We start from the raw sequence: 8,141 nt of genomic DNA on the forward strand, positions 1-8,141 counted from the left end.
TAGCGGAGACACATTCGCCATCCTCTCAACTACAGTTTTCGCTAAATTTAATGCTATTTTCTGTTGGTTTCAACTAATATTTTCTCTAAATTTAAAGCTTTTTTGCATTAAAATCATCTACTTTTTATGCTAATTTTAGGGAGGTTATTTTGTTCAATCTAGTTTTTTCTTCTGTTGATTTCAACAAACAAATCAAGCCATCCTGTTCTTAAATTTAAAATCTTCCGAAGTTAAATTAAGAATGTCAATATTTTAGATTTAAGATAGCTTTGGTTGAATGTCACATGTCAATGTCGTTTTTGTTACCGGTTCAACAAAATAGTGGCTGAAATAACTAAAATATAAAGCTTTTACGCATACCATCAGCATCAGCACATAAAATGAGTTGAAACAACTAATGCTATTTATTGTTGGTGCGAGTTAAAAAATGTAAACCAAATTCGTTGTTTCAATTAATGGTTTTGTTAATTTAATTTCTATTTAGTTGTTGATTTAAGGATGATCGGGTGTTGAGAATAATAATATAGATTGTTTAAACCATGTTTTATTAATTCAATATGTACTATAAGCGTGTTGTTACAACTAATGGTATTTTTGATTAAAGAATTAAGTATATTTGAATATAACAACATTATTCTTTTAATGCTATTTGCTGACAGGTCTGACAAACTGCCCGAATCTATAGAAACAAAGTATACATTCGAAGAATATTGCTTTTTAACATTTAGATTTCGTCTTATAATAATCAGTGTTTGAACACTATTGCATCAAACTTCCGCACATATTTTAAAGGAATTATTGTTTCTAAATATGTTACTTATGGTTGCAAAACAATTTCAACGGGAACACACGGTCACACACAATTAAGCGGCTCACCAGCACTCAGGAAGAATTCCCGAATTTCAACTTATGGAAACGCGAGGTCACCAAACTTTTCATGTTTGGTTAAGTCTTTTCGCGAACCATTTTTTGAAAAAAAAAATGCTTTTGAAAAATATATCAGGAATAACTCCGCTTGGTATAAATCCAGGTTCCGTAAAAGATCAAATAAATTTTAAAAGAGGAAACCTTAATTTTACAATTGACACAGCCATTAAGTTGATTTAATTAAACTATTTGTAGAAATAATTGAATTCAAGTGAAATAATATTGAATACATCTAAAAGAGTAAGGACAAACTTACATGGATCGATTCACAGTGATCATTTCGTAGTTATTATCAGGATTCTTAAATAGTAGGGCTGTCCAGCAGTCCCAGCAACAATAGTAGCTCTTCCAGTCCAATCGGTTGCAACGTAATTAAAAATGCATTGGATTGACATCCTTATTTTTTCCCATACAACCTTACTCATGAAAACCGTTGTGAGACGTGATCTGATAAATGGTCGACCGTACCCGGTCGAACCCAGATACCTAGACAACCCTGCTGTCTTTGTTGCTGTGAACATAGTTCAACATAAAGATGGACACTACTTGCCGAAGTATCACTATATCCTGGAAGGCCGCTTCGTTCTGAATTATGTAGTTATTGTGTACGGTAACTTCCTGATACGGAGATGATTGTCAACCCTCAATGTACAACGCGCGGTTTCGATTCTTCACACACAACTTATTATGAACCCATCCTCGAAGAGACGTGGCCGACCCTCGGGAATCGGCTCGTATAAATTCCCTTGATTTTCTTGGACGAGGTTATTCTGCAGATCAAATGAAAGTATTTTTAGCAACCTATTGAGCATTCATAAGAGATAATTCACCTTACCCTGAAATATAACGTCTACATATTCTGTACGTCAGCTCAAATCGTAGCATCGCAGGAAGAGACATACGTAAAACTGGCAACAGTTTCTAATGAATCGATTGCATTCGATTTTCAACGTTGGGGACACTTCATCAACAGTCACGTAGTGAAGAGCACTCCCGACACATTCCTTGATTTCCGAATTGAAGATATTATGCTGAGTATCCCGATCTGTAAGAAAAAGAAGTATAATTCATAACATGATAACTGTCCCAATATCCAAGTACCTACTGAATCCAATAACCGAAATTGGCAGCGTGCCGAGCCCGTGCTCCATCATATCTTTTGATTTTCCGAAGTTGCATCGATCACTCCTATCACCCTTGCGGAGATATAGATGTCACCGTCCAAAAGTTGAATCATATCCCGTCAACCGTATTCAGGTTAGACTGCAGTAACCGGAATCTAAGTGGTTTAGCACGGTAGGCTGAATATTTTAACAATCCAGTTCGCTGGATTGTTGTATTTGCAGTACACTAGAAAACGTTCCTCCAGACTTCCTTGTCGGTATCGCAGGTTTCCATCATCGAGAACAAATTATATGCATGATGAGCAGTTTCTGATCGTAACGAAGCTTATACTAGGATTCTTCGAAATAATCTGCGCCACCGAAGACTTTTCTCCGTGCAACATTCCAGCACACTTTCGATCAGTTTTGCCGTAGAATGAGTTGCTGCTTCATGAATTCGGTATTCGTACAAACTTGTCTCAAAATCTGGATTAGCAAATCGTACACCTCCCTAGTAGTTTCTCTCCTCCGGTTCTCCATTTCAGCTAATAACAATACTCGTATAATTGTCCATTCAATCGCTCAGGGCACTCGTCCAGTCGCTACTCATCACCGTGACACTCCATCGGCTCAACGCAGGTCCAAATCCTTGTCAGCGGATTTATTTGGAATACGATTCTCCGATCGTGTCCAATAAACACATCAAGAGGATCGTAGCCGAGCTCACGACAAACAACCTTACGCTCCGTAAATCTGCGATCACAGATGGGAATTCACTGCAGCGTTGTGTGGTTGTAGTACTCCAGGAATCTTTCTCTGATTTTCTCATTTTCCTGTTCGTTCCGGAACAGTTTCGATTAGTACAAAGACGCAGCGATGCCAGATTTGAAGACATGTCTTCATGTTGAAAACATTTGAAATGTTGTGAAGACGTGTTTTTCATTTTGAAAACAAATTTTTCGGATATCTGACTGATTTCTGGGAGAATTCTGGCTCAAAATCAAAAACCGATTCAGAATCCTGGTCGTTGAAGACAAAATTAATTAAATTTAATTAAAAGTCATTTAATGAAGACATTTTTTTATGAAATGTGGACATTTGAAAAATATACCTGGTATCCCTGCACAGACGGATAGAGTTAAGAGCCCATGTAGCATGTAGGGTTTGCGCATGCTTTTCATGTCTTCACATACAGATGACGCTTGTGGCGTTTATTTTCTTTCCGCATAATATTGCTTGATGACGTCATCAATAATCTTATTCCTTGAAACAGTTAGCGATTCGAATCTTGCTTTCATTGCTGTATGTTCATGTCTGTGTGTTTGTTTGCGTATGTATTCTAGTGTATGGTTGTGATTTTGTATGTTTGCTTATATATCTAGGATGGGTTTTCAAAACGACCTATTGACATTTTGCTCGAATAGAGAAAATCTTCAAGTATGGCGAAAATACTTTTAATTCCTATTTAGGAACTAAACCGTTTTAAATACTAAAATCGTCTACGGTTTTGATTTTCCCTTGTTTTAATGGTGTAATACGGTTGATAAGAAATTGTAACGATTATTATTACTATTAAGCAAAACTTGACAATACGAGCTTTTTCTGTCAATAGGACATTTTACCAACGCACGATACGTCCTTTTCCCTACATAGGTCTCACATACGTCGTAGCGCATAGGACTGATCTCGAGACACGAAAGCACATGCGACTGTTCAAAAAATATATTTAATCTGTAATTAGGAAACAATTACATTTCAAATTGAGTTAACCCCTTAGCAGCCTTAGTTCACAGTTCATCTACTTCCCAATAGAGCGCGCATTAGATGTTTCATCGAGTTTAAAAGGAAAGCATAGAAATCGATGAGAAGTAGAAAGTCGAAACGTCAGTTATCTTGTTGTTTCCTCTCTATCTTCTCATACGCGCAATCTAAACATAAGGCAAACGTCGTATGGGCCGGTTTTTTTGTTTTCATATTTTTTGCCGATACGTACGTTTGCACTTGTAAATTAAAAATTGTTTTGAAAATGAGTTTTGTGCCACTTTGTGATTACTTTGTTGGTAGGTAATCAGCGTATTGCCATGTACAACAGGTAGGTTACTATTTTTTCGCTCCGTGAGTGGTGTCAGGGTATAATATTTTTTGTCGTTCCAGTACACTACCATTTTCGGTTGGAAGGTAATGGTAATTATTTCTCTGCAAACCCTAATAAATAAATTATACACTAACTTTAACCCATATAGTGCAACGATTCCAAATATTGTGTGGATGATACCCTGAACAGGTCGTCAGGCTCTTGGATCATAAGATGTTTATTAGCGAAAGCATTAGATGTTTTATTCGAAAAACAATTACGAGAATAAATAATTTTCAAGGACGTAAGTAAAATGACATTCATTTAAAAAATCGGACATAGGTCTTTATATAAGCGTATGTACAGTTGTAAAAATAACAATAAAAATGTCGCTTACGACATTTTGTTATCGCGTATCTCCACATCGAAGCGGTTCTAATATTAGTGTTTATACGACCGTGGGAAATCAAAAGGACGTATGCGTCATTTGAAAAAATATGGCTAGTAAAACGTGTTCGACGTTATTTAATTAATAATGTGGTAGCCTGTCGTTTTTGGAGAATCCTATTCATGTGATACGATAGTAAAGTTCGAAAAGAGTGGTGTAGTGTAGATAACTCATTTTGTTTACTTTTGTTCCTTACGGCCTTTTGAAAACCTACCCAAAATATGTTCATTTAGATATTTTTATTGGCGGATATTCGTTTTATATTGCTGACGTCATCTTGAAAAATTCTGTCACAAGCGTCATCTGCATTTGAAGAAATGAAGAGCATTTGCGACCGTGCTTGTGTTACATGGGTTCTGAAAAGCCTTTTCAAGATGTCAACACTATAGTAACTATATTCATAGCTAGGCGGAGACACCAAGCAGAGCCAATTGAACATGTCAAATGCCGGAGCCAAACGAGCATGTCGTCACATAACATGTTCTCTTTGGATGTATATGGAAAAGCTATTGTGATTAGGGTGATAATTATTTTTCTTTTTCCTTATGTTATCGAGTATAGGGAAACGAAAATAAACCCTACAGCATTGCTTACGAAATTCTCAGTAAGTGAAAAATTCACAGTGTATCGGAAACTCTTGCATTTGTATTAAAAATAATTATCATTCATTAATACCTAACAGGAGGTCCTATTCCAAGGGAAATTCCTAGTATTTTCTGCTAGCAATAAGCGAGATTGGCTTAGTTTAAACGACATTTATTTGATTAAACACACTAACTGAGATTGAGAACGACAAACAATTTTTTTTTGAGTTTTTTTATTTATTTGATAGGGGTTCAAACATTTGATATTGAAATTTTTTTGCTGAATGCCAGAGTTAAATTTCGTTTTCTTCAAATATGAAAATATTAACTATAATCCCCATTTTCGCAATCCGATAAAATGAGGCAGAATAATATGTGATTAAAAATATTGATTTATATAGTGATTCGAGACATTAATCTTTCAAATATCGATACGCTATTATCGATATTTTATTGAATTTTGCCCAATATTTTGCGACCCTCTGAGTCAAAGACCATTCCTTTTGTGTTGACTATAGTTACTATCTGAGTGCATATAAGGAGAGTGACGACACTGTCAAAATTGGAACAATTATTATTTGTCAGTGTCATTCCAAACGAGTCAAATTCATGTATTTTGACAGGTCGTTTGTTCGTTCGGAATATCACTGACGGATAATCATGACAGTTGTCTTCACTCTCCTTACATACACTCTGGTTACTATATGCATAGTTAGGCGGACACAAAAATCTGACAGCTCTTATTTCAGGAAGAAAACACTGGCATCCCATGAAAATGTTCAAGCTCTAGCTTAATAGTTTCATTGTTGATATTGTGAGTAAGAACTTTACACGTGCGTGGTTTCATACTTGTGGGAGTATCTCTCGGTGTTTGTTTATGTTCGTTTCCCTATGCTCGATAACACAAGGAAAAAGAAAAATAATTATCACCCTAATCACAATACATTTTCAATATACATCCAAAATGAACATGTTATGTGACGTCATGCTCGATTGGTTCCGGCATCTGACATGTTCAATTGACTCCGCTTAGCCTAAGAATATGGTAACCACAGTCTATAGAGAACAGTTGCGCAGAGTGAAGTCAAAAAAGCCTACCTATCGAGTACAATTGGAATCCAGCTTTGATAACTCTGCAGTAAAGCTGGATTCTAATTTTGCTCGATAGGCAGACTTTTTTTTTGGCTTCACTATCTGCACACTCTTTGCGTACCTTTATACTAAGGCCTTTGGTAGTAACTATTGACCTTTCTACTCCCGTTAAAAAAGAAACGGTGCCGAATTATTTCGTGAGGAAAACAAAAAAAAATTGCACTGCAAAAACCGGTTGAGGTTAGGTATTTCGTGAGGCAAACAAACCAAACTCCGTTGGTTTGACATTGCATCTGTAGTTGTAAATGAACTGTCAGAAATCTTAATAGTTCCCTCTAAGAACGGTTGGTTTCAAAATCGTCCAATGAAGGACGTTCGTTGGACCAATTTGGACAACGTCCAAATAACCGTGCAACGAACGTTCATCGTTTGACCCGTGTTGAACGATTTTGAAACAATTTTTTGGACGTCTTAGTGGGTTCAAGTGGCTCCGCTTAGTGTCTCCGCCTATCTATGAATATAGTAACTATCATAGTATCATAATCGCGCCATTTTGAAATCTTCACTATCGGAAGGATGGATGGAGCGGATCTCCATATTATTCTTAAGTACAGATACATTTATTTATATTTTTATTTAGGTTTAAGCTAGGTTCATATTTTTTTCAACAGCCGTTAATCAACTGGAGCTACAATAAACGGAAACAGTGAGAATTTATTTTCCCGTTGGTCAGAGCAGAAAGTGCTTTCTGCTACAAAATTTTGGCTAATGTACATTGATAAAGTAAAGGCTCCGTAGCAATTCCAAAAATATGAAGTGGGCTGAATAAAGCACGATTCACACAGTACATCAGGCTTCAGTCGCCGGTACGGAACGTCATTCACACACAACGGCACGGAATGTTTTGACGTACGGTACGTGTGAATGAATACTGCAACTATCTCCGACAATAACAGTAGTAGCAACAATATCAATTACTTGTCACAGCAACCGTTTTTCTAAAATAAGTCAGCCGAACAATTTATATACGTTCCAGCGAAAAAAACAATGTGATTAGTCTCTGAGTTCATTAAGCTTTTTCCAGGACTAGTTTCGTGGAATTTACGTGTTGTGTAAAGCAGATTGATTTGGAGCTGATCGCGAACGAACGAATTGCCTCAATGGGCAAACACAATCATAACCCGATGTCTCACAAGCAGAAATCGCGTGGAGTTGCAGCTAAACATCACCGATTCTAATGGTAGGTGTTAAAATTCAGCAGTAATGACATGTTTTTGTGCATATATACAATACTATCTTTTTTTTTTCTAGAGTGCAACCGTTGTATCATACCGGTCGTTTGAGGGTGTGCTCTCGGATCAGAAGGTGCTCCTGCCTACATAATCGTCTCGGATATGATCAATATAAATCCTCGACAAGACGTTTTCGATGTCGCTAAAAGCAAAAGCATGCAATTGCCCGATGCGACGTGAAAATGTTTCAACGTATGCTAGAATCACTGGGGAATCGGGTCGACAAAGTATGTACGGGTAACGAACAAGCGAGTGAAGAAGAGCAAGAAAGCTTATACGGCTGTGAAGAAGTATGCTTTGCTGGATTTTAATTGGTGCGAAAACGCTTGGGAAATATAACTATCAAATAGACGAAGCAGCTCTTCCGTTAAAGCCGAATTCATACTATTCCGATCCGATTCAGTGACGGTTCAGTACCGTGCGGGGATTCTTTCATTCACTTCAAACGCGAGCATTCACACATGCTCGGCACGATACTGGTGCCCGTATATGGTACTGAACCGTCACTAAAACGGATCAGATAGATGTCAATAGTGCTTAAAGCTGTTTTTTCATAGAACGTTCGATAATTTAACGAGATCTAACGCAAGAACTGGACATGTGTACAATTATACTACCCAT

General features: G+C 36.9%; 3 long non-coding RNA genes across 3 annotated transcripts; 2 read left to right on the forward strand and 1 right to left on the reverse strand.

Moving 5' to 3' along the window:
* Positions 1-524: 524 nt before the first annotated feature.
* Positions 525-2,866, reverse strand: LOC131686132 (uncharacterized). Its single transcript, XR_009304942.1, has 3 exons — positions 2,033-2,866; positions 1,763-1,972; positions 525-1,697 (listed from the first exon to the last, which is right to left on the reverse strand). It is a non-coding gene; the product is annotated as an uncharacterized LOC131686132 (long non-coding RNA).
* Positions 2,867-3,995: 1,129 nt separating this feature from the next.
* On the forward strand, positions 3,996-4,408 carry LOC131686223 (uncharacterized). The gene is made up of 3 exons (XR_009304950.1): positions 3,996-4,122; positions 4,185-4,214; positions 4,274-4,408. It is a non-coding gene; the product is annotated as an uncharacterized LOC131686223 (long non-coding RNA).
* Positions 4,409-6,779: 2,371 nt separating this feature from the next.
* On the forward strand, positions 6,780-7,854 carry LOC131686175 (uncharacterized). The gene is made up of 3 exons (XR_009304944.1): positions 6,780-6,836; positions 6,900-7,468; positions 7,540-7,854. It is a non-coding gene; the product is annotated as an uncharacterized LOC131686175 (long non-coding RNA).
* Positions 7,855-8,141: the final 287 nt, after the last annotated feature.

This window comes from Topomyia yanbarensis, chromosome 1 (genome assembly GCF_030247195.1).
Source record: "Topomyia yanbarensis strain Yona2022 chromosome 1, ASM3024719v1, whole genome shotgun sequence".
NCBI lineage: Eukaryota > Metazoa > Arthropoda > Insecta > Diptera > Culicidae > Topomyia > Topomyia yanbarensis.